The sequence below is a fragment of the Medicago truncatula genome, chromosome 3, assembly GCF_003473485.1.
Source record: "Medicago truncatula cultivar Jemalong A17 chromosome 3, MtrunA17r5.0-ANR, whole genome shotgun sequence".
Taxonomy (NCBI): domain Eukaryota; kingdom Viridiplantae; phylum Streptophyta; class Magnoliopsida; order Fabales; family Fabaceae; genus Medicago; species Medicago truncatula.
This window is the reverse complement of record NC_053044.1, coordinates 25,767,071-25,792,940: the sequence shown is the minus strand read 5'-3', so window position 1 is coordinate 25,792,940 and position 25,870 is coordinate 25,767,071. Positions and strand designations below refer to the sequence as shown.

The 25,870-nt window shown below is 39.1% G+C and overlaps 2 long non-coding RNA genes across 3 annotated transcripts in view; one reads left to right on the top strand and one right to left on the bottom strand.

Annotated features, from left to right (window-relative positions):
- Nucleotides 1-3,632: 3,632 nt before the first annotated feature.
- Nucleotides 3,633-5,233, bottom strand: LOC120579331 (uncharacterized). 2 transcript variants are annotated; one of them, XR_005645127.1, is made up of 4 exons: nt 4,815-5,233; nt 4,374-4,531; nt 3,952-4,111; nt 3,633-3,858 (listed from the first exon to the last, which is right to left on the bottom strand). It is a non-coding gene; the product is annotated as an uncharacterized lncRNA (long non-coding RNA). The 2 variants fall into 2 exon arrangements; XR_005645128.1 differs by lacking the exon at nt 4,815-5,233 and adding an exon at nt 4,620-4,705.
- Nucleotides 5,234-6,702: 1,469 nt separating this feature from the next.
- LOC120579301 (uncharacterized) overlaps nt 6,703-25,870 on the top strand; it is a 25,393-nt gene continuing 6,225 nt past the window's right edge. The window contains exons 1-2 of the long non-coding RNA XR_005645103.1: nt 6,703-6,806; nt 13,251-13,254. This is a non-coding gene — a long non-coding RNA (uncharacterized lncRNA). The remainder of the gene's footprint in view (nt 6,807-13,250; nt 13,255-25,870) is intronic.

The window sequence follows — 25,870 nt, the reverse complement described above, 5'->3', positions numbered from 1 at the left end:
ATCTCGAGATAAACACTGAATTGATTAATTAAGAAGTTGATATAGATCAAATGAATGAACTCAATAACATTGTCGTAATAAAAGCATATAACGTTTGCTAGTGACAAGTGTATGTACTAGCAAAGATGTCAACCTAAGTGAGTTAGAATATTTAATAACAATAATAAATTATTCCCCTAAAAAACAGTAGTAAATTATACATTTTACTTGTTTCTAGCCACCATTATTTGACATGTTTCATAACATCGGACATGGTAATAAATTAATTTTAGTTATTCAGTTTTCTTTCTTAATTTTCATTATTATTTTTATTGTTGTTGTTGTTTTTCTAAACGTTTTTTTTATATTATGCAGCAATCAATTAAAAATTAATTAGTTGATATGGTCAAGTTTTGGCCTTATAAATATTTCATCGTAGAACATAGTAATGTATGTACTATAATCAAGATGGACACAACAAGACTTATGCATCTCCAACTTGCACTGTTGGTTGTTTCTTCCATCATTGTATCAGGTTAAAAACAATCGAGCAGTTTGAGTAAATTTTCTAATTTTCATCAAATATAAATCTCACATTTGTTCTAAAGTACATGTATTGTTTGTTTGTGTATGCAGATATATGCGTAGAAATCGTTGCAGGAAGAATCAATGCTGAGATTTTAAACCAGAGACGACCGAAATTCAAACCAACTCGAAATTGTCCCTATTGCAAAAAAAATAATAAACTATGTTCTTATTGTTGTGATAGTTTTAAACCTCCACTTTACGGCGTTCCTGGATGCCATGATTTCCCGCCCTTTCCTTCCCAGTGCGTATGTTATATACATTCAACTGTCCCCAATAATATTTCTAGTCTAACACCAACAATTGCAATCTGAGTTTTCTTAGTATTGCTCAAAAAAGAGTAGTGATGTTTAATGCCACGAATTACACTTTAATAAAATGTAAGAATGTTGATTTTTCTTGTTATACTACTGGTTGGTCCAAAAGTCCAAATCTGTTTTTAAGAAAATCATGGGATTATTCTGAAAATTTATCATTCATCTAACCTTCATTTATTTATATATTTTGTTTTGTGTTCCATCGTACCAAACATCATTTTTCTTATAAAGATATCCAAAAAGCAAATAGAATGAAGGATTGCATCTTTTAACATCTCAAAAAGATTATGCCATTTCGCTTTTGTTGAAGTTTTGTTTAACTCTTCTAAAGAAAAGACCCGTGACTTCTAGAGTGAGACACTGATCTTTTGTTGAAGTTGTGTCTCGCTAACAACTATAATAAAAAATCATTGAAGTTTAGCTCATTTGGTAAGGAATAATGCACAATATGTGTAGGGGACGAGGTTCGAATCCCAGACATCGCACTTATTCATCTTTAAGGTGAATTTCTCTAGCCACTAGGCTACTTGACCAAAAAAAAGAAGAGCTTAGAGATTCTATCATGCATCACATCATATTAGATATTTCTTCCCTCTCTTCTCTACATTGGACGATTACTTTGCAGCGTACGCGACCTCAACTTTTTGAATATTTACCACTGTTACATCCCTCACTTCCAAACCACCCTTTTCGAATGAATAGACAATTACACTCAAAATTGTAAGTTTCGTCAAATACCCCCAACTTTAACAAAACTTCAAAAACCTGTAAAATTGCACAACATCAATCAATTTCACCCCTCCGTCCATTTCTTCCGTTTGAATATGTGATGTGCCCATTAACTGGCCAAATGACACCTCCACGTGAGACAAACATTATGACACGTCAGAGGGGTCTTTTTTTGCTTAGAGTTATTTTTTCAAGTTTTTTTTCCTCATCGGTAACTTCATCTTCTTCATATATAGCCCTAACTTCATCTTCTTCCTTATTCTTCTCCATTTAAATTTAGTTCCTACTAAATCGTTTGAAAATGATGGATGGTGGATTTGGATATACAAATCAAAGGAAAATGAAAGAAACAAAAAGTTCTCCTTCCATGGATGAAAGCATGAACATTATTACCCTCAAATGCCACGGTGAACGCGTTTCTGTTGTTAGAGTTGCTGGAATTGAATCTATTTTTCGTAGAGAATTTTTCTCATGCCCATTTTCAAAGGTAATTGAATCCTAATTTTAGTTTTTCCTTTTTTTTCCCAAATTCAGTTCCTCCGTTTTGTAATTTTAAGGATTTACCCCCTTATTATACCCTATTTTGAGATTTATTAATTTGCCGGATAACTTTGATTTGCAGGATCATAAGTACAATTTGTTTTTTTTTTTTGTATGGGTTGATGAGGCCGAAGCTTTGGGGTTGCTTAATGGAACACTTGATCAAGATGTCTATAAGGCTGGACTGTTGAGGAAGAAGGATAATTTGAAGAAAAGAAATGCATGTAATTATTGGCAAAATTGTAGTGATATTTGGAAATTACATTTGATGGAGAAAATACAAATTTTAAAGTCAAGATAGAAACAATGAAGAGGTGTGGAAGACAGTGCTACTGGATAGAATTGATGCATTGCTGACTGAAGTACATGATAATATTGTTAGTTTTGATTGAAATTCTTGGTTCACAATAGTTATCATAAATATGTATTGTGGTGGCTGAAGCATAAGGTTGCAAATAATTCTTTTGAGTTTGTTGGTTGGTGGCAGCGTCCCTTTTGAGTTTACATTGAATAAATAAATTCAATGACTCAGCTGTAATAAAAGCTTCTTACATCTAGAGGTGAAAAGAATGTAGTATATCAAGACACTTGTTTTACGAATTTTTAAAAATAAAATACTGAAAATGAGTAAACCTCGAGATGAACACTGAATCGATTAAGAAGTTGATATAGATCAAATGAATGAACTCAATGACATTGTCGTAATAAAAACATCTTACGTTTGCTAGCTAGTGAGAAGAGTGTATATGAGGTCACTAGTTTTACTGCTTTTTAAAAAAGAAAATCCTAGAAAGGAGTGAACCTCGACATGAACAGTGAAGCAGTTAATAAGATGATATAGATTAAATGAATAAATTCAATGATGTTACCGTAATAAAAGCATATTATATATTCAACAAAAAGAATATGTATAAGAAAGATATGAGGTCGCTAATTTTACGTCTTTTTAAAAAGTAAATCATGAAAAAGAGAACCTTGGGATCATCAATAGAGGAGTTAAAGAAGTTTATGTGGATTTAGTGATGAATGTCGGTAGGTAGAGCACTAACATGTGATTGTGGTGTAGTCTTCCAAGGATGAAAAGAACATGTGATTATTAGGGTTGGACGTCGGTCGGTTTCGATCGAAAATCGGTCTGAAAACCTGAAACCGAACAAGCCCACGGTTTCAATCCCAAGGTCCATTTCCGACCAATTTATGTATCGGTTTAGTCGGTTTCGGTTTAATCGGATAAGGCGGAAGATCGGGGGGGGGGGGGGGGGGGGGGGGGGGGGGGGGGTGGTACCGTCGGTTTACACTAAACCGAAAACACAAATTTAAGTATTTGCCTATAGTTTTTCTAATTTCTGCCTGACTTCAGTTCTTATTCACCTATATTTCAGGGCTAATCATATCCTAAAATAAAGTAAAATTCAACATAAAATTCATGTAATTCACCAAACATTTATTTAAGGCCATTCCTTAATAATTATGGAACACCGCTTTGGGGTCGAGGCCATTAATACTATTGTAATATGCTTGCATCAATTCAAAGCACATTACAAACTAGCACAGCACAACCAACATGTATTTAAACTAAGTCACAAGTATTAAGTGTATTATAGTACAATCATCCAAATGTAAGATTAAAATAATTAGTCATCTTCAATGTTGAATATGAAAACTGCAGTATGCTGATGCTCAACATGGTGTAACTCTGCAGTAAGGTCTGAAAAAAGAGAAAGAAAAAAAGTAAAGCTTTTTATTAAGCATCAAAATAATTTGAAAAAAATAATAATAGAACAAACGTAAAAACACCGACCTGCTTTTTGCACAATCAGAATGGAGTTCAATGATAATGTAAACAAGCATTGGATGATAGCTGATGCACCTCTTCTACGTGGCCAATCAATGTGCTTTGATGCACATCATGTGTCTCTAATGCACACCATTAGGTGATAGCTTCAATTCACATATTAATCCTAACAATAACCATGTAGATGAAGCTCAATTTAAATGAACAAAGTAAACTCAATAACATAACAGTATATATCAAATTTAACAATGTCAATATGCATCATTTTATCTAACAGAACATTATGCATCAAATTATCTAACAGAGAAGTACATATCAAATTTGACAATGTCATAATGCACCAAATCTAATAACGTAACAATATATATCAAATATAACAATGTCAGTATGCATCAAGTTTATAACATATCAGTTAGCCATGGACATACCAATATGTAAGCGTAAACCAGTTTAACAAGCAAAGCCAACACCATGGAGCCAAGCAAAACTACCAGGTTCCACATCGACTTCATTATCAAAAACCGTAGGCATGTGCTGTGTAGTACAAGTCACATTTGACTTCAAAATATCCCAAAAAAAGTCACTCCTGCAGTACGTAAAATTACACTAAATAAATATATATACATATGCAGTACATAATATATAAAATAGTAAAAAAATTAATGTTTTTTTACCATTAAATGGAATTAGAGCCCAGTTGCTGGTCCAACACCAACAGCAGGACTAGCAGGGCCAACATGTACTCCACTCAAGACTTGTCCAATTTTTAAAATGCATGGCAAACAATATATGAGAAACAAGTCAAATAATTAAGCAATATCAAATACGCATAATAAAAATACGAATTTATTGACAAAATAATAATTTACCTGCCACAACATTTTCCAACAGCTCATACTCTTCACTCAAATTTAGATCTTTGAAGTCGACGAAAGATGGTTTCAGCCAATTCTGAGTACAAATCAAAGCTTCCGCCATTTCCGGACTCAATGAGCTCCTATATGTGTCTAAAATCCTTCCTCCGGTGCTAAATGCGCTCTCCGAAGCAACTGATGATACTGGTGTGGCCAACACATCTCTAACCATTGTTGCCAAAATAGGGTAACGAACACAGTTTTTCTTCCACCAAGTAAGAATGTCAAAGCTTGGATCATCATTTTCTGGAGGGTCACTCAAGTATCTCTCAAGGTCATTTTGTGGAACAATGGTTTCTTTGGTTTTCAAGTGTTTTTTGTAGGCATCTGCCCTTGTATTTAGGGATGGATTTTTTGGAACAGTGATGGGATAAAACCGCAAGTGCACGGTCTTACCGAAGTAGTAAAATATGAGTATCGTTCCGACAGGGAGTTATGAATTCAATTAACTTTAGATAATGATTGGACTAAAGGTTTATAAGGTAGAAAGGTTTGGGTTTTTAATTAAAAGCAAATAATAAAATAAAAGATAAAAGCCTTGGGGTTATTGGTTCATCCTAACGACACGTCCTTCTCAAACCAAACTATTAAACTTATAACTTTCTGTTAGACCTAATTTCTCAAGACAGTTTCTCTTTTGTTCCTCTAGCAACCAAGCCTATTTCGCTGACTTGATTGTTATTAGTTCCCTTGAAGATCGAAACTATATGTCTCAAAGATTGCAAAGCCTATTTCGCTGACTTTGCAATCCTTGTCTAAATTCACTTGTTCGAATATCAAAGCTCCACTTTCGTTTTATGAATTGATATTTGAGATGATGGATAAACAATTATCAAACCCTCCACTTTCGTTTCCACAGTTTGATAATGGTTGATCCATGTTAAAGCGGTGAATTTAGATAAGGAATTAGGGTTACATAAGATTAAGGTTTAAAACTTGGTTTGATTAGGATTATGTCATTAGACTTATCCAACAATCCCAAGACAAGAGAAGTCTACTCACTGACGTTCATCGTAGACAAGGAGAAGAAGAGAGAAAGCATAAAGATAAATAACAAGAAAGTAAAATGAACTTTTATTAGAAAGACAATTGTCACATATTGTATTCCAAGAAAAGATGAATATTTGTGATGGCTAGCTACTCTATTTATAGCACACATTCGACTTAAAATCTAAGCAAGTATATTCCAAGAATATTCCTCGAGAGATTGCGCGCCAAAATAGAATAGCTCAGAATCTAAGCAAAAGCAGCAAAAGGTGTTCTGGAGGGTGGCACGGCCGTGCCAAGCCTAGCACGGGCCGTGCCAACATTCTGACTTGAGGGAGACGTATTTTTGTCTCCGAATCTTCATATTTTTGTACCGAATCAGCTCCAAACCCCTTTCTTTTGCTCCAAGACTCAATCCATCCAATATTCGTTCCTGAAATATAATAAAATGCAATTTGTAGTAAACTATCCTAAAAAGGAAATAATACTAATATAAAATCATATAAAATCTAAATAAAACTAAACTAAAAAGCATATTAAAATAGTATATAAATGACTCATCAAACAGCAGGTTGTTCAACAGAGGAATTGTTGCTGCCCGAAGGGCCAGCAAAGGATTCATGTTCAGATTTGTAAAGATTGTACAACTTGAACAAATTATCACTCACACTCCCAGCCCTTTCTTTTGCTATTTCACTACCAGCACCATACAAATCATTAAAAGACCACTCAATGTACCCAAACTTATACCTAGGATCAAATATTACTCCAAAGTATAAGAATTAGTTCATTTTTACAACATTACCCCAATACTTGTCGTACTTGGCCTTCATTTCTACTCCCATATCAGCCACAATTGTATTCAAGTCCATACATGCCTTTTGAAGCTCACATAAAATAGAAGCCAAGCTGTGAAAGGCTGTGTGTATAGACACTTGTTGGGAAGATGAAAACACTTTTGTAGCATTGTTATCATGGTTTTTGGGTGCCAAGCCATTAATTGGACTTGAACCTTTTGACCGTTGATATTCTCTATTTTTTCTTGGGAAGGGCAAAATTGAGAAAAACCCTTAGATTCTAAGTTCGGGGGTCGTTTTCGCTACGGGAAGGTGTTAGGCACCCGGAGCGATTATGGTACTCCATAAGAGCCGCTCTCCTAAGTTGATTTCTACGCTTTATTTTTATTGCCTACTTATTGAAAGAAAAGAAGTTTTATTTGAGTGAAGAATGGGGGTGAGAAGAAGTAGAATTTAATTTTATTTCGGCTTGGAGGGGTTAAAGTCCCTTGCCTACGTACCGTTTTACGGGATCAAAACCGGCGTAGTTCTTGCTAAAAAGACTTGTTGTTTTTTTGTTTTAATTGTTTGATTTTAAATTTTGAAAATGATTTTGAAGAAGGGGATTGAGAGGCTTCATGAGCATTAGAGTATGAAAAAGTGGGGGTTTGTTTAGTGATTTTGCAAAAAAGTCTAAATGATTAGATTTATTTGAGAATTTTATTAAGAAAATAAAAGGTGAAAAGTTGTTGGAGTTTTGACTCCATTTTTATGAAAAATATTTGAAGCGAGTTTGTTTGCATATTTTTTGGAAAAAAGTTGGATTTTCTCTAAGTGTTTAAACCTAAGCATTCATCTAACCATGCAATCCTAGCCATACATCTACACATGCAATCCTAGGCATACATCTAGGGTGAGTGTGTGCGTGCCGGTGCGCCATAGTGTCCATAATCCAAATTACAAAAATTGCCTAAATACATTCTATGGCCTCTTTGCCAAGCTACAAACCAATGATAACAAATTACATCACCGAATGAATTAAAATTTGCAAAAATAAATGCTAAGCTAAAGAAAGTGGAGGAGATAGTGAAATGCTATGAGTGAAGTCACATAAGGAACAAAATGTTAGTGAAACAAGGAAAAATATAATGGGAATGATGAAAAATGCACCAAATGAATATGCAATAAAAAGGGGTAAAAACATGAGAATTTATCAATCACAATATGTAAAAATGCATCAAGAACATATATGGAATTTTAATGAGCAAAAATTAAAGAACAAAGTAAAGGAAATAAATGCAAAAATAAGCAAATAAATTCTAATACTTAGAGGAAAAATTAAAATGATGGGGAAGTATTTTTAGAAAATTTTTAGGAGCATAAAACACCAAGAAAGTGTAAAAAAGTATTTAAAACACAATTAAAAAGCAATTAAAAAAAACTCAGCAGGATTTAATCTGGACCGTTGGATGAATCCAGAGGTCCAGATCAAGCCCTCAAGATCACATCACAGCCATTTGATCAAAGATCAAAGGGTCCAGAAAAAAGCATAAAAGATAGTGTAAAATGCAGGGAGCACAGTGACCGTTAGATCAAAGATCTAACGGTTCAAACAGAAGATATACCATATTTCACACAAAAAGTCATGCACAGGATTCAAAATCAAACACACAGCAGCCATCAGATCTTGGAACAATCCAGATCTGATGGTTCACAGAGCGAGGGAACACAACAAGAGCACGCACGCGCGCGCGTGGGATCGGAGGGAGTATAAAAAGGATTTCTCTCACAAAAATCTCACAATTTCTTTCCTCTTCTCTCTCTAAGTTCAACACGCCGGAGCTGATGGAGGAGGTGGCGGCCGGAGCTTTTTCCGGCGCGGTGGCCGGCCGGTTTCCGGCGGCGGCGCCACCGCGTCGGAAATTTTTTCTTTTTTTTTTTTTCAAAATTTTTATACCAAAAGCTTCGTCTCCTCCTCCTCTACACAAATCCGGCACTAGTTTTAGCGAGAAAGGTTCGATTCGGACTAGATCTACATTTTTCTTTGAAAATTTTTTCACACTTTTTTTAAAAAAAAACCACGGATTTAGATATCCTTTTTGCTCTAGTGTCCGAATCCGGCCTTAGAATTTTCAAAATCCGAACGTACAAGCCTAGATCTACCGATACATATCCGTAACAAACTTTTCACATGTGTATATGCGCGAAAACGAGGGAAAAAAGTGTTACCGTCGTCGTGAAACGGAGGAAAAATCCGAGCCTCCTCTTCTCTCCGCCGCGCACGCGCGTTATGCTCCGGTGGTGCCGCTTTTGCTCGAAAATCCGGTACGGATTTGGTGTTGGTGTGGTGGTTCGCGGTGGTTTTGAATGATTCCGGTTCGGATTTGTTGATTTTGTGATGATTTGAGTTGGTTTTGAGTGAATCCGGTTCGGATTTGTTGATTTTGTGAAGATTTGTTCTTGGTGTTCTTGGAGAATTTTTTGGTGATTTTCTGTTTTGGATCTAACTGATTTTGGAGAGAGAAAGAAATTTCTGTTTTTGTGATGTGACTGATTTTTTTTTTATTTGGATCTGACACATCTATTTATAGCCTGCCATGTGTATTTGTGGGCCAATGAGAAAATGCCATCTGGACTGGGACTGAAGTGTGCGAAAATTCTGGACAAAAATGCCCCTGGGACCTTTTCTGCAAAAAAAATAATAAAAAAGGACTGGACAGCAATTAAAAATGGACAAAAAATGAAAATTAAAAAGTTTTGAACTAAATTGTGATTTAAAAATAAAATTGAACTAAAAAAAAGTAATTTTGACAAACGTAAAGTGAAACTAAAATTAAAATCAACAAAAGGACTAAAACGAACCAATGGCTTAAATGAGGTACTTCAAAGTAAACTCTCTATGCCAAAATTTTGTGTGAAATGACCAAAATGCCCCTAGGGCTAAAAATGACCTAAACAGATTCAAATTGACTTGACACTGACTCAGATGCAAGTTTGAAATGAATTTAACAAGGTTTACTGATGAAATGTTAAAAATCAATCTGAAAAGACTCAGAGACAGTCACAAGGATGAAAATGGGTCCCACTGCAGGAAATGACCAAAATACCCTTCTGTACGACTTTTTGCAAATTTTGAAATAAACTGTAGAAAAAGCAATGTAATGATTCAGAGACACTTTTGAATGACTTACAAGACAAGTAAAGACGTTTCGAAAGGTTTTATGCAAGAAAAACATAGGTAAAATTGTGATTGAAAATACTGCGAGGCAGAGACAATTTGAACTGTGCAGTTGAAATTTGATAATTGACAAAGTTTGAAATGAAATTGGGCCCAGTATTTTTAGGTCCAAAAACAGGGTATAACAGCTGCCCCTATTTAAGTTTCTTTGTCTGGAGAGTCAAGAGACGGAGTCTTTGGCTTGACAGGACGAAGATACTTAAATATTAGCATTTGCACTGTGTTTGGACGTAAAAATACGCCTACCCATTTTCAAATAATATGCATGCCATGCATCATTTGGATTATGAACGCAAGACCTCATGGGGATTGGAATTAACAAAATATGTCGTATCCATTGCGGGATTGGTAGACATTGACAAAGATAGTGAATAGCAGAGTAACGGGAAACTAGAAACAAGTTGGACAGGTACAAGCTGTTCTTGGATTCAAACTAGCCACTTGACCGGGGATGAAACAAACAGACAACTGCGAGTTGTTCTTATGGATTCGAACTGGTCACTTCACAGGGGATAGAGGTTACTGGACAAACATGAGTTGTTCTTATGGATTCGAACTGGTAACTCACTTGGGGATATTGGAAAGTGCGAGTTGTTCTTATGGATTCGAACTGGTGACCCGACTGGGAAAAAGAGAAAATTGGCAAGTACGAGTTGTTCTTACGGATTCGAACTGGTGACTCGACTGAAAACATGTAAAATTGGCAGGTACGAGTTGTTCTTAAGGATTCGAACTGGTTACTCGACTGAAAGCAAGGCAAATAGACAGGTGCGAGCTTGTTCTTGGATGCGAACTGGTTACTCCACCGGAGACAAATACAAAATAGACAGGCGCAAGCTGCTCTTGGATCGAGCTAGCCACTTGAGCGAACAGAAACAGATAGACGGGTACAAGCTGTTCTTGGACTTGAACTAGCCACTTGACCCAAAATCATAGACACATAGACAGGTACGAGCTGTTCTTGGATTCGAACTGGTAACTCGACCGGGGTCATGGAAAAGTAGATAGGTACGAGTTGTTCTTGGATTCGAACTGGTCACTCGACCGAAAGCAAAGGCAAATAAACAAGTGTGAGCTTGTTCTTGGATGCGAACTGGTTACTCCACCGGACAGAAACAGATAGACAGGTACAAGCTGCTCTTGGATTGAGCTAGCCACTTGACCAAACGGAAACATATTGACAGGTACAAGCTGCTCTTGGATTGAGCTGGGCACTCGACCGATAACATAAGCAAATTGATAGGTACAAGCTGTTCTTGGACTTGAACTAGCCACTTGACCAAACAGAAACATATTCACTGGGGATTGGTTTTTTTTTTTTGACAAAATATAGATTGAGATTGACTTGACGTCGATTTGAATTGAAAGGCAGAAATTGACCGAAATTATTGGCTCACAAGGTTTTGACAGAGAACCTGACATGAGTATCGAATTGAGACTGATGTTGACATTGGAAATGCAATATGCACGGATGATATAACAGTTTCATTAAATGCATGGGCACGTAATATACATGATTATGCATGTATGAATGCTTGTAATGCATGACTGTTAGCAGTTTGTAGGCACGACTTCACGGGGAAGACAAGACATTAGAGTATTGGGCACGTAGTGGCTCGTGCTATATTACACATTCTTGGAAATCCTCTTTGGAGATGACGTCGTTGGGAGACGTATCGGGACCATGGCTGAGGGCAGGTAGGTATGCAACTTGCTGGGGATAGAATCTCGGAAGACTCTACTGGGAATAATGCCGGATGTATCGTGGACGTCGCATCTGTGGTCAATGCTTTTTGCATGTTATTTTCTCAATTTTCAATCATTCATTTTTTGCATCCCATTTTTGCCTGGATCGCCCTTTCGGGTTTTCGATCCACCGGGGAAATAAATTCTTTTCAATGCCCCATTTTTGCCTGAACTGCCCTTTCTGGTTGTCAATCCAGCGGGGTGCTCATTTTTGCCTAAGCCGCCCTTTCGGGTTTTCAACTTAGCGAGCTCATTTACTTTCATGCATTTTTATTCTGTTTTTTCATTCTTGCCATTGACCACAGACTATCCTGGAGGAGAACCTGCTTGTAACATATATTGAAATAGACATCAACATACTCTCGCTCATGCATGTTTCATTTGAATGTACCCTGTTGCTCAGGTTTGCTTTTCAAAATAGACAAAAAGTTTTCAATTTTCAAAAATGTTTGTTTCAAGCATTGTCATTATCAAAAGAGAAAGAAAATGTTTTGTATATAGCTTTGAAAGTAAAAAGAAAGCAGAGTTTCAAACAAAAGCACAAGCTCAAATTGATGTATAAGAGTGGTGGTCAGCCGAAGGCGTGACTCCACGGATTTACAAAGCTTGGAAAATGGTAATTTTATTGGTTGGTGGTACATTGAACACAGTAATCATGACATCTCCTAGAAACTTTGAATTCGCAAGCATAAGAGCTTTTGATGAAAATGGTCATTAACAGCTGCAGATGCCCCAAGGGGGACGGTGGTTGGCCAGATATAGTTACTTGCCTTTTGTTTCAATCTCATTTTTGCATGAACCGCCCTTCCGGGTTTTCGGCTCATCGAGACGCTCATTCTTGCCTGAGTTGTGTACAATCTCAGCGAGCTTTTCATATATTTTTTTGTCCCTTATTTTTGTCTGGACCGCCCTTTCGGGTTTTCGATCCACCGGGAAGCGCATTTTTGCCTAGGCCGCCCTTTCGGGTTTTCGACCTACCACGCTGTTCTTTTCATATTTCTAGGCAAAGTATTTCTTGACTATATCGGCATTCACTGGATTTGGAAGTTCTACACCATCCATGTGTGTAAGGATTAAAGCACCACCGGAGAAGGCCTTCTTGACAACATAAGGACCTTCATAGTTAGGCGTCCACTTGCCCCTTGGGTCGGGTTGCTGGCTTACCCTCCTTTTCAATACAAGTTCCCCTACCTTGAATTCTCGAGGATGGACTTTCTTGTCAAAAGCAGTCTCCATTCTTGCTTGATATGACTGTCCACGAGCCATGGCATCCATACGTTTTTCCTCAATCAAATTCAACTGATCATACCGGCTTTGGCACCATTCAGCCTCAGATAACTTTGCTTCCATGATCACACGGAGAGATGGGATCTCCACTTCCAAAGGAAGAACTGCTTCCATACCATATACAAGAGAGAAAGGGGTTGCCCCGGTTGAACTGCGCACGGTAGTACGGTAGCCATGCAGAGCATAGGGTAACATCTCATGCCAGTCCTTGTAAGTGGTTACCATCTTCTGGACAATTCTCTTGATATTCTTGTTGGCGGCCTCAACTGCACCATTCATCTGAGGTCTATAGGGAGAAGAGTTATGATGCTCAATTTTGAATTCTTCACAAAGAGCTTGCACCACATTATTATTCAGGTTGGTACCATTGTCGGTAATAATCTTGCTGGGAACACCATATCGACAGATGATGTTGTTCTTGATGAACTTAGCTACCACTTGCTTGGTCACATTAGTATAAGGTGCTGCTTCAACCCACTTGGTGAAGTAGTCAATTGCCACTAAGATGAAACGATGACCATTTGAAGCCTTCGGTTCAATTCTTCCAATCATGTCGATGCCCCACATTGAGAACGGCCATGGGGATGAAATAACATTGAGAGCGTGCGGAGGCACATGAATCTTATCAGCATAGATTTGACATTTGTGGCATTTTCTGGCGTGCTGGTAGCAATCATGCTCCATGGCCATCCAGTAGTAACCTGCCCATAACAACTTCCTCGACATAGTATGCCCTGTAGCATGGGTCCCGAAGGTACCGTCATGTACATCATGCATTAACTGCTCCGCTTCATGTTCATCAACACATCTTAACAATACCATGTCATAGTTTCTCTTGTACAGAATATCTCCATCTAACAGGAATCTACTGGCCAATCTTCTCAAGGTCTTCTTGTCTTGTTTGGAAGCACCCGGCGGATACTCACGGCTCAGCAAGAACTGTTTGATGTCGTAGTACCAGGGTTTATAGTCAACCACATTTTCGCCAGCCTGATCGATCACATCCCCAATAGCAAACACATGTGAAGGTCTTTCAAGGCGTTGCACTTTGATTATTGGCACATCATTCCAATGGTTTACTCGAAACATGGAGGATAGAGTAGCAAGAGCATCAGCCATTTGGTCCTCATCACGAGGAATATGGTGCAGCTCAACCTTTGTAAAATATGTCAGCAAACGTCTCGCATAATCACAATAAGGAATCAACTTAGCATGGTGGGTCTCCCATTCACCCTTTATCTGATTGATGACGAGCGCAGAATCTCCGTAGATATCGAGGTGTTTGATTCTCATGTCAATTGCTTCCTCAATTCCAAAGATACATGCTTCATACTCAGCCGTGTTGTTGGTACATTCGAACAGAATTCGGGCGGTAAAAGGAATGTGATGCCCCTGCGGGGATACAATGACTGCCCCAATTCCTTTACCATAAGCATTGACAGCACCATCAAAGATTAAACCCCACTTGCTATTGGGATCTGGACCTTCATCAATCAACGGTTCTTCGCAGTCTTTTGATTTTAAATACATGATCTCTTCATCGGGGAAATCGAATTCAATTGGTTGGTAATCATCAAGAGGTTGGTAAGCAAGGTGATCGGCAAGAATGCTACCTTTGATTGCCTTTTGAGTTTTGAACACAATATCATATTCAGACAAAAGCATCTGCCAGTGTGCAATCTTCCCAGTAACAGCAGCTTTCTCAAAGATATACTTTATCGGATCCATTCTGGATATCAACCAAGTTGTATGATTCACCAAATAATGACGCAGGTGTTTAGCGGCCCAGGCCAAAGCACAACAAGTCTTCTCAAGCATTGTATACCGAGTTTCACAATCGGTGAACTTCTTGCTTAGATAGTAGATAGCATGTTCTTTCTTTCCAGTTTCATCTTGTTGACCAATTACACATCCCATGGATTCATCAAATACTGCCAAATACATAATCAAAGGCCTTCCTTCCACGGGTGGGACAAGGATAGGTGGTTCCAACAGGTAATTCTTGATGCTATCAAAAGCTTCCTGGCATTCATCGTTCCATACAATAGGCTGATTCTTTCTGAGTAGCTTGAAGATCTCATATGGTATATCATCATCATCCTCTTCATCTTCGGCTTCACACACAGGGAATTCAAAATTTGGAGGAACCGTAGGATTACTGTGTTCAACGGGTTTATTATGGTTCAAACTGCATAGAATGGTTGAATGATTTTAGAAAATGGTTTTTTTTTTTTTTTCTTTTATGCAGATCTTTGAAATTAATAAGAAAAATAAAGATGTTTTGGTTTTTTCTGGCATTACCATTATTTCCAAGGAAAAAAGCACTAAAAAAAAAAATAAAAGTCGTGAAAGAAACGACAATTTTTATTAATAACGGCGATGCCGAAACAAACATGCCCTTACAGAAAATATCACTGTCGCTTCGGGCAGAGCGAGAGGATTGTTATTTTTGAAAAACAAAACACTTAGGCAACAAGACACATTACTCGGAAACATGCATGATTGAAGGAATGATGATGGCATCCCAATTTCTCGCAATGCCTCCTGGTATAACAAACATAGGCCTAGGATCAAATCCAGTCGTCTTTTCGGTAATTGCATTGGCAAACCCAGCACTGTAGAAGGTTCCTGTGGAGACTCCTGAAGTTGGGGAATATCCGAGACCCTCTTTATGCTTATTCTCAAGGAGTTGTATTAACTTGCCCCAGCCAGCAGCTTGTCCTTCTTGGATGTCATTGACAGTCAGATAATTGTCGTTCATCAGTCTCTGGATGTCATTCTGAACAACGTAGCAACCCCAAGGATTATGGAAGCATTCTGGGCAACTGGCATGATCATGGTCAAACAGAGAGGCTTGGCATAACTCGATGTGTAGTGGCAACAGAGGAGTTGCAACGTTACAAACGTCCGATCTGGGAGCTTCCTCATATACCTCAATCATGTTTACAGCAGCGTGATTCGGAAGAGGATTGTCGACGACATGAGGGACGTTATTCTCAAAGGTCAATTTTCCTTGGTCTATGAGTTTTTTTACAATGTACCTCAACGCGTAGCATCCTTCGACATCATGACCCATAGCACCTTGATGGAAATCACACTTGAGGTCCGAACGGAACTTGGGAGGCGATGGATCAGGTGGAGGCTTGCCCTGTCTGGTTGTGCAGTGCCCTTTGAGAAGTAGAGTCGGGAGTAATTCAGCATATAACATTGGTATCAGAGGAAAGGTAGGTCTAGCCTGTTGCTGCTGTCGTTGTTGAGCTGGAGGCTGTTGTTGCATTCGCTGGACGACGGCATTAACGGGTACCTGAGGTTGACCCGATGGCAAAGGATACTGATGATAGAATGGTGGAAAGAAGGGATGCCGAGAGTATTGCGCATACGTGTACGACGGAGGTAGCTGAGCAGCATTGATGTCCATGACCTGGAACGTGATCAGAAAGGTTTCGGGACAGATAGTTATTGGCAGATCTATCTCCCCAAGAATGTTCTTACGGGATCCGTCGAAGGCTTTAACCAGAAAGGTGCTCATTCCCAAGGGAGTTCCCCGATAGCTCAATCGATCTAGAGTGGCCGTTGTCTGAGGCAAGGTGGTATTGACAGAGACATGGTTCTTCCCAGGAATCTGGCCATTATTGACAGTACCAGAAACGCCAGCTGCAGTACTGGGAGTGAAGAACGGTGGAAGCCCATACGGAAACCCAGCTGTCATAGCAAAGCGAGCGTCTGCAGATGTGGTTGGGAGCACGCTTGTAGTCACCGGTGCAGCTGTGGCTATAGGGATAGCCGTAGCTGATTGTTCTTGAGCGGCTAGCAGAGCAGTCATGACATCATTAGCTTTAGCCAATTCCTCCCTTAGAGTGGCTAACTCAGTACGGAGCTGAGCGTTCTCTTCTTCCATAGCCTTTTTCCTTCTTCTGTACTCTCTGGTTCGATCGATTCTATCAGGTTCGTAGACCTTCTGAGCACGAGCCACTTTTCAAACTGTGGCAGAGGAACCAGGAAGTAGTGAGCAATTGGAAGCCTTTGTGACCGATGTATGATGCATATGATGCATGATATGCAGATGCAAATGCAAAAACGACTCTTTTTAATGTCATCGAAGGACTTTTTAAACAAATTCGAAACATTGTAAACACTGTTAAACAAGCAAAATAAGGTTTTACAATGGTAAACTTATGAATACAAGTTCACACCTGCGGTGTCTTACAATGTTTCGATCTGTCTAAAAAAATCTTCGATGTATGCGTGAAAAAAAAACTTATGCATGAATGCATGTATGCATGGTTGTTTTGTTTAGTTACAAAGAACAAGGTGGGTTGAGATTCAAAGTAACAGGGCCACGGATGGACACGGCGTCCGGTGAACTAAGGCTTTGGATAGTAGTAACCAAGGTTCTAACACAGTTCCCAAACTGCAACCTCTCTCACATATATCATGGTAGTACAGGACGACACCCGTTCCATGATTATTTGTGAGAAGGTCTAGTTTGAGTGTAGTATCGCGTGACGACTAAAGTTTGAGACAACACTCAATTTAGCCACCGCACTACGTCCTAAAAAGGCTAGGATGGGTTTGGTAACTACGGTTCATAGCTTCGTCGAACAATTGAAAGTGAAGTGCCTAAGCATGACAACACACGCCGACAATATCACCTTCAAAATGCCTCAGCTATGTGAGATTGATCGCATAATCCAATACACGAGGCAACCCCCGGATCGAATTGTCGATTATATCTCTACCTAAACATAAGTTCACTCAGCCCGGGTATAGGACTTTTGATATTCTCACCCCACACGTCAAATGAAAATAAACAAGTATTCAAATATGTAAGCAATAAAACAAAGCGTAAATATAAACTAAGGAAAACTAGGCGTGACCCGCTAAAAAGAATCCCCAGTGAAGTCGCCATTTCTGTTATCATGGTTTTTGGGTGCCAAGCCATTAATTGGACTTGAACCTTTTGACCGTTGATATTCTCTATTTTTCTTGGGAAGGGCAAAATTGAGAAAAACCCTTAGATTCTAAGTTCGGGGGTCGTTTTCGCTACGGGAAGGTGTTAGGCACCCGGAGCGATTATGGTACTCCATAAGAGCCGCTCTCCTAAGTTGATTTCTACGCTTTATTTTTATTGCCTACTTATTGAAAGAAAAGAAGTTTTATTTGAGTGAAGAATGGGGGTGAGAAGAAGTAGAATTTAATTTTATTTCGGCTTGGAGGGGTTAAAGTCCCTTGCCTACGTACCGTTTTACGGGATCAAAACCGGCGTAGTTCTTGCTAAAAAGACTTGTTGTTTTTTTGTTTTAATTGTTTGATTTTAAATTTTGAAAATGATTTTGAAGAAGGGGATTGAGAGGCTTCATGAGCATTAGAGTATGAAAAAGTGGGGGTTTGTTTAGTGATTTTGCAAAAAAGTCTAAATGATTAGATTTATTTGAGAATTTTATTAAGAAAATAAAAGGTGAAAAGTTGTTGGAGTTTTGACTCCATTTTTATGAAAAATATTTGAAGCGAGTTTGTTTGCATATTTTTTGGAAAAAAGTTGGATTTTCTCTAAGTGTTTAAACCTAAGCATTCATCTAACCATGCAATCCTAGCCATACATCTACACATGCAATCCTAGGCATACATCTAGGGTGAGTGTGTGCGTGCCGGTGCGCCATAGTGTCCATAATCCAAATTACAAAAATTGCCTAAATACATTCTATGACCTCTTTGCCAAGCTACAAACCAATGATAACAAATTACATCACCGAATGAATTAAAATTTGCAAAAATAAATGCTAAGCTAAAGAAAGTGGAGGAGATAGTGAAATGCTATGAGTGAAGTCACATAAGGAACAAAATGTTAGTGAAACAAGGAAAAATATAATGGGAATGATGAAAAATGCACCAAATGAATATGCAATAAAAAGGGGTAAAAACATGAGAATTTATCAATCACAATATGTAAAAATGCATCAAGAACATATATGGAATTTTAATGAGCAAAAATTAAAGAACAAAGTAAAGGAAATAAATGCAAAAATAAGCAAATAAATTCTAATACTTAGAGGAAAAATTAAAATGATGGGGAAGTATTTTTAGAAAATTTTTAGGAGCATAAAACACCAAGTGTAAAAAAGTATTTAAAACACAATTAAAAAGCAATTAAAAAAAACTCAGCAGGATTTAATCTGGACCGTTGGATGAATCCAGAGGTCCAGATCAAGCCCTCAAGATCACATCACAGCCATTTGATCAAAGATCAAAGGGTCCAGAAAAAAGCATAAAAGATAGTGTAAAATGCAGGGAGCACAGTGACCGTTAGATCAAAGATCTAACGGTTCAAACAGAAGATATACCATATTTCACACAAAAAGTCATGCACAGGATTCAAAATCAAACACACAGCAGCCATCAGATCTTGGAACAATCCAGATCTGATGGTTCACAGAGCGAGGGAACACAACAAGAGCACGCACGCGCGCGCGTGGGATCGGAGGGAGTATAAAAAGGATTTCTCTCACAAAAATCTCACAATTTCTTTCCTCTTCTCTCTCTAAGTTCAACACGCCGGAGCTGATGGAGGAGGTGGCGGCCGGAGCTTTTTCCGGCGCGGTGGCCGGCTGGTTTCCGGCGGCGGCGCCACCGCGTCGGAAATTTTTTCTTTTTTTTTTTTCAAAATTTTTATACCAAAAGCTTCGTCTCCTCCTCCTCTACACAAATCCGGCACTAGTTTTAGCGAGAAAGGTTCGATTCGGACTAGATCTACATTTTTCTTTGAAAATTTTTTCACACTTTTTTTAAAAAAAAACCACGGATTTAGATATCCTTTTTGCTCTAGTGTCCGAATCCGGCCTTAGAATTTTCAAAATCCGAACGTACAAGCCTAGATCTACCGATACATATCCGTAACAAACTTTTCACATGTGTATATGCGCGAAAACGAGGGAAAAAAGTGTTACCGTCGTCGTGAAACGGAGGAAAAATCCGAGCCTCCTCTTCTCTCCGCCGCGCGCGCGCGTTATGCTCCGGTGGTGCCGCTTTTGCTCGAAAATCCGGTACGGATTTGGTGTTGGTGTGGTGGTTCGCGGTGGTTTTGAATGATTCCGGTTCGGATTTGTTGATTTTGTGATGATTTGAGTTGGTTTTGAGTGAATCCGGTTCGGATTTGTTGATTTTGTGAAGATTTGTTCTTGGTGTTCTTGGAGAATTTTTTGGTGATTTTCTGTTTTGGATCTAACTGATTTTGGAGAGAGAAAGAAATTTCTGTTTTTGTGATGTGACTGATTTTTTTTTTTATTTGGATCTGACACATCTATTTATAGCCTGCCATGTGTATTTGTGGGCCAATGAGAAAATGCCATCTGGACTGGGACTGAAGTGTGCGAAAATTCTGGACAAAAATGCCCCTGGGACCTTTTCTGCAAAAAAAATAATAAAAAAGGACTGGACAGCAATTAAAAATGGACAAAAAATGAAAATTAAAAAGTTTTGAACTAAATTGTGATTTAAAAATAAAATTGAACTAAAAAAAAGTAATTTTGACAAACGTAAAGTGAAACTAAAATTAAAATCAACAAAAGGACTAAAACGAACCAATGGCTTAAATGAGGTACTTCAAAGTAAACTCTCTATGCCGAAATTTTGTGTGAAATGACCAAAATGCCCCTAGGGCTAAAAATGACCTAAACAGATTCAAATTGACTTGACACTGACTCAGATGCAAGTTTGAAATGAATTTAACAAGGTTTACTGATGAAATGTTAAAAATCAATCTGAAAAGACTCAGAGACAGTCACAAGGATGAAAATGGGTCCCACTGCAGGAAATGACCAAAATACCCTTCTGTACGACTTTTTGCAAATTTTGAAATAAACTGTAGAAAAAGCAATGTAATGATTCAGAGACACTTTTGAATGACTTACAAGACAAGTAAAGACGTTTCGAAAGGTTTTATGCAAGAAAAACATAGGTAAAATTGTGATTGAAAATACTGCGAGGCAGAGACAATTTGAACTGTGCAGTTGAAATTTGATAATTGACAAAGTTTGAAATGAAATTGGGCCCAGTATTTTTAGGTCCAAAAACAGGGTATAACAGCTGCCCCTATTTAAGTTTCTTTGTCTGAAGAGTCAAGAGACGGAGTCTTTGGCTTGACAGGACGAAGATACTTAAATATTAGCATTTGCACTGTGTTTGGACGTAAAAATACGCCTACCCATTTTCAAATAATATGCATGCCATGCATCATTTGGATTATGAACGCAAGACCTCATGGGGATTGGAATTAACAAAATATGTCGTATCCATTGCGGGATTGGTAGACATTGACAAAGATAGTGAATAGCAGAGTAACGGGAAACTAGAAACAAGTTGGACAGGTACAAGCTGTTCTTGGATTCAAACTAGCCACTTGACCGGGGATGAAACAAACAGACAACTGCGAGTTGTTCTTATGGATTCGAACTGGTCACTTCACAGGGGATAGAGGTTACTGGACAAACATGAGTTGTTCTTATGGATTCGAACTGGTAACTCACTTGGGGATATTGGAAAGTGCGAGTTGTTCTTATGGATTCGAACTGGTGACCCGACTGGGAAAAAGAGAAAATTGGCAAGTACGAGTTGTTCTTACGGATTCGAACTGGTGACTCGACTGAAAACATGTAAAATTGGCAGGTACGAGTTGTTCTTAAGGATTCGAACTGGTTACTCGACTGAAAGCAAGGCAAATAGACAGGTGCGAGCTTGTTCTTGGATGCGAACTGGTTACTCCACCGGAGACAAATACAAAATAGACAGGCGCAAGCTGCTCTTGGATCGAGCTAGCCACTTGAGCGAACAGAAACAGATAGACGGGTACAAGCTGTTCTTGGACTTGAACTAGCCACTTGACCCAAAATCATAGACACATAGACAGGTACGAGCTGTTCTTGGATTCGAACTGGTAACTCGACCGGGGTCATGGAAAAGTAGATAGGTACGAGTTGTTCTTGGATTCGAACTGGTCACTCGACCGAAAGCAAAGGCAAATAAACAAGTGTGAGCTTGTTCTTGGATGCGAACTGGTTACTCCACCGGACAGAAACAGATAGACAGGTACAAGCTGCTCTTGGATTGAGCTAGCCACTTGACCAAACGGAAACATATTGACAGGTACAAGCTGCTCTTGGATTGAGCTGGGCACTCGACCGATAACATAAGCAAATTGATAGGTACAAGCTGTTCTTGGACTTGAACTAGCCACTTGACCAAACAGAAACATATTCACTGGGGATTGGTTTTTTTTTTTTGACAAAATATAGATTGAGATTGACTTGACGTCGATTTGAATTGAAAGGCAGAAATTGACCGAAATTATTGGCTCACAAGGTTTTGACAGAGAACCTGACATGAGTATCGAATTGAGACTGATGTTGACATTGGAAATGCAATATGCACGGATGATATAACAGTTTCATTAAATGCATGGGCACGTAATATACATGATTATGCATGTATGAATGCTTGTAATGCATGACTGTTAGCAGTTTGTAGGCACGACTTCACGGGGAAGACAAGACATTAGAGTATTGGGCACGTAGTGGCTCGTGCTATATTACACATTCTTGGAAATCCTCTTTGGAGATGACGTCGTTGGGAGACGTATCGGGACCATGGCTGAGGGCAGGTAGGTATGCAACTTGCTGGGGATAGAATCTCGGAAGACTCTACTGGGAATAATGCCGGATGTATCGTGGACGTCGCATCTGTGGTCAATGCTTTTTGCATGTTATTTTCTCAATTTTCAATCATTCATTTTTTGCATCCCATTTTTGCCTGGATCGCCCTTTCGGGTTTTCGATCCACCGGGGAAATAAATTCTTTTCAATGCCCCATTTTTGCCTGAACTGCCCTTTCTGGTTGTCAATCCAGCGGGGTGCTCATTTTTGCCTAAGCCGCCCTTTCGGGTTTTCAACTTAGCGAGCTCATTTACTTTCATGCATTTTTATTCTGTTTTTTCATTCTTGCCATTGACCACAGACTATCCTGGAGGAGAACCTGCTTGTAACATATATTGAAATAGACATCAACATACTCTCGCTCATGCATGTTTCATTTGAATGTACCCTGTTGCTCAGGTTTGCTTTTCAAAATAGACAAAAAGTTTTCAATTTTCAAAAATGTTTGTTTCAAGCATTGTCATTATCAAAAGAGAAAGAAAATGTTTTGTATATAGCTTTGAAAGTAAAAAGAAAGCAGAGTTTCAAACAAAAGCACAAGCTCAAATTGATGTATAAGAGTGGTGGTCAGCCGAAGGCGTGACTCCACGGATTTACAAAGCTTGGAAAATGGTAATTTTATTGGTTGGTGGTACATTGAACACAGTAATCATGACATCTCCTAGAAACTTTGAATTCGCAAGCATAAGAGCTTTTGATGAAAATGGTCATTAACAGCTGCAGATGCCCCAAGGGGGACGGTGGTTGGCCAGATATAGTTACTTGCCTTTTGTTTCAATCTCATTTTTGCATGAACCGCCCTTCCGGGTTTTCGGCTCATCGAGACGCTCATTCTTGCCTGAGTTGTGTACAATCTCAGCGAGCTTTTCATATATTTTTTTGTCCCTTATTTTTGCCTGGACCGCCCTTTCGGGTTTTCGATCCACCGGGAAGCGCATTTTTGCCTAGGCCGCCCTTTCGGGTTTTCGACCTACCACGCTGTTCTTTTCATATTTCTAGGCAAAGTATTTCTTGACTATATCGGCATTCACTGGATTTGGAAGTTCTACACCATCCATGTGTGTAAGGATTAAAGCACCACCGGAGAAGGCCTTCTTGACAACATAAGGACCTTCATAGTTAGGCGTCCACTTGCCCCTTGGGTCGGGTTGCTGGCTTACCCTCCTTTTCAATACAAGTTCCCCTACCTTGAATTCTCGAGGATGGACTTTCTTGTCAAAAGCAGTCTTCATTCTTGCTTGATATGACTGTCCACGAGCCATGGCATCCATACGTTTTTCCTCAATCAAATTCAACTGATCATACCGGCTTTGGCACCATTCAGCCTCAGATAACTTTGCTTCCATGATCACACGGAGAGATGGGATCTCCACTTCCAAAGGAAGAACTGCTTCCATACCATATACAAGAGAGAAAGGGGTTGCCCCGGTTGAACTGCGCACGGTAGTACGGTAGCCATGCAGAGCATAGGGTAACATCTCATGCCAGTCCTTGTAAGTGGTTACCATCTTCTGGACAATTCTCTTGATATTCTTGTTGGCGGCCTCAACTGCACCATTCATCTGAGGTCTATAGGGAGAAGAGTTATGATGCTCAATTTTGAATTCTTCACAAAGAGCTTGCACCACATTATTATTCAGGTTGGTACCATTGTCGGTAATAATCTTGCTGGGAACACCATATCGACAGATGATGTTGTTCTTGATGAACTTAGCTACCACTTGCTTGGTCACATTAGTATAAGGTGCTGCTTCAACCCACTTGGTGAAGTAGTCAATTGCCACTAAGATGAAACGATGACCATTTGAAGCCTTCGGTTCAATTCTTCCAATCATGTCGATGCCCCACATTGAGAACGGCCATGGGGATGAAATAACATTGAGAGCGTGCGGAGGCACATGAATCTTATCAGCATAGATTTGACATTTGTGGCATTTTCTGGCGTGCTGGTAGCAATCATGCTCCATGGCCATCCAGTAGTAACCTGCCCATAACAACTTCCTCGACATAGTATGCCCTGTAGCATGGGTCCCGAAGGTACCGTCATGTACATCATGCATTAACTGCTCCGCTTCATGTTCATCAACACATCTTAACAATACCATGTCATAGTTTCTCTTGTACAGAATATCTCCATCTAACAGGAATCTACTGGCCAATCTTCTCAAGGTCTTCTTGTCTTGTTTGGAAGCACCCGGCGGATACTCACGGCTCAGCAAGAACTGTTTGATGTCGTAGTACCAGGGTTTATAGTCAACCACATTTTCGCCAGCCTGATCGATCACATCCCCAATAGCAAACACATGTGAAGGTCTTTCAAGGCGTTGCACTTTGATTATTGGCACATCATTCCAATGGTTTACTCGAAACATGGAGGATAGAGTAGCAAGAGCATCAGCCATTTGGTCCTCATCACGAGGAATATGGTGCAGCTCAACCTTTGTAAAATATGTCAGCAAACGTCTCGCATAATCACGATAAGGAATCAACTTAGCATGGTGGGTCTCCCATTCACCCTTTATCTGATTGATGACGAGCGCAGAATCTCCGTAGATATCGAGGTGTTTGATTCTCATGTCAATTGCTTCCTCAATTCCAAAGATACATGCTTCATACTCAGCCGTGTTGTTGGTACATTCGAACAGAATTCGGGCGGTAAAAGGAATGTGATGCCCCTGCGGGGATACAATGACTGCCCCAATTCCTTTACCATAAGCATTGACAGCACCATCAAAGATTAAACCCCACTTGCTATTGGGATCTGGACCTTCATCAATCAACGGTTCTTCGCAGTCTTTTGATTTTAAATACATGATCTCTTCATCGGGGAAATCGAATTCAATTGGTTGGTAATCATCAAGAGGTTGGTAAGCAAGGTGATCGGCAAGAATGCTACCTTTGATTGCCTTTTGAGTTTTGAACACAATATCATATTCAGACAAAAGCATCTGCCAGTGTGCAATCTTCCCAGTAACAGCAGCTTTCTCAAAGATATACTTTATCGGATCCATTCTGGATATCAACCAAGTTGTATGATTCACCAAATAATGACGCAGGCGTTTAGCGGCCCAGGCCAAAGCACAACAAGTCTTCTCAAGCATTGTATACCGAGTTTCACAATCGGTGAACTTCTTGCTTAGATAGTAGATAGCATGTTCTTTCTTTCCAGTTTCATCTTGTTGACCAATTACACATCCCATGGATTCATCAAATACTGCCAAATACATAATCAAAGGCCTTCCTTCCACGGGTGGGACAAGGATAGGTGGTTCC